This window comes from Manis javanica, chromosome 10, assembly GCF_040802235.1.
Source record: "Manis javanica isolate MJ-LG chromosome 10, MJ_LKY, whole genome shotgun sequence".
NCBI classification, from domain to species: domain Eukaryota; kingdom Metazoa; phylum Chordata; class Mammalia; order Pholidota; family Manidae; genus Manis; species Manis javanica.
The window spans coordinates 101,510,350-101,511,577 of record NC_133165.1 but is presented as its reverse complement, the minus strand read 5'-3'; the positions used below and the strand labels follow the sequence as shown (position 1 = coordinate 101,511,577).

Sequence of the window (1,228 nt, the reverse complement as noted above, 5' to 3'; positions counted from 1 at the left end):
CTAGCATGTGCAAAGAAAAAAAACACAAGGAAGGGGAAAAGGTCAACATGTGTTTTTCATTTTAGTTTAGTTTCTTACCTTGGAGGGTTATGATTTCTTTTTCCTTTTTGCAATAAAAGTAGTTCTGCTACCAGACTACCATATGGATACCTTTATTAGGCAATTACCAAAAGAGATATGAAAGCTTTCTGGAGTTTTTAAAGTGACAAAGGTCTTTCTCAGGCTGCCTGTCCTCATTGGCCCTTCCTCCTTGTTAGGGCTCTACTACTTAACCATGTCTGATACACGCGTATTGGAAATCTGCATCACATAGAGGCCATGGTATTGGCCTCATCTGAGAACTTGGATATTCAAATTCTCAGGCAGGACCACAGACCTATTGAAACAGAAACTCTGAGGGTCAGGCCCAGTGATACTGCTTCGACCAGCCCTCCAGGAGATACTAACACAGACTAAAGTTTGAGAACTACAAATATGTATCATTGTGTAACTAACCACCCATGGCCTGTAAATCGTATCGGGCTCTGTCTGCTGCTTCGAGAACTCCTGTGGATTTATGAACTGGTGATGCATCCTTCCATGGGGTTAGGAGGGGCAGTATGTGGGTAGAGAAGTTTTACCATTTGAAATCCAAGGAACTCCCAAGTTCTTAAGTCACTTCAATTCTGTTTTCTCATTTATAAAATGGTAATAATTCCATCTGCCTCAGAAAGTTGTTGAAATGGCTGAAGGACAGAACGTGTATGAAAGTGATTTGCGAACTGTCAGGCACTCTAGGCAGTTAGTGCTGCTGTCAGCTCTGCAGACCAATCAATAATGCCCAAGTTCATGGTGAACTGCAGGCTCCTGGAGAGCAGGGGCAAAGCAGGGTAGGGGGAAGGGATTGTGTCTCCTTTGTCTTCATCTGTATTCTGAAGCCCAAGTCCAGGGATATGATAGCCATGCCATGACTCTGCTAAATAACTGTAACTGATATTTGGTAAGTGTTACTCATGCATTCATCACAAATGCCCTGTGTGGTGGGTACTATGTGCATCCCCCTCTTTGGATGAGAACTGAGAGGTTAAGTAACTTATCCATACGCACATGGTTAGAAATGGTAACACCAGCATCTGAACGTAGGCAAACCAGCTCTGGAGCCTGTGCTCTAACCACTTCACTGCATAGACTCACAATTAATTAATTAATGGTGATGCGAAGGGTGGTGAGCTCTGTGCGACTCGCTGTT

The 1,228-nt window shown here is 43.5% G+C and overlaps 1 protein-coding gene and 1 long non-coding RNA gene across 7 annotated transcripts in view; one reads left to right on the top strand and one right to left on the bottom strand.

Annotated features, from left to right (window-relative positions):
• The window catches only part of LOC118970314 (uncharacterized), a 396,329-nt gene that overhangs the window by 236,900 nt on the left and 158,201 nt on the right, over positions 1 to 1,228 (bottom strand). The gene's annotated exons all lie outside the window — the stretch shown is intronic.
• IGF1 (insulin like growth factor 1) overlaps positions 1 to 1,228 on the top strand; it is an 86,459-nt gene that overhangs the window by 37,253 nt on the left and 47,978 nt on the right. The window lies entirely within an intron of this gene.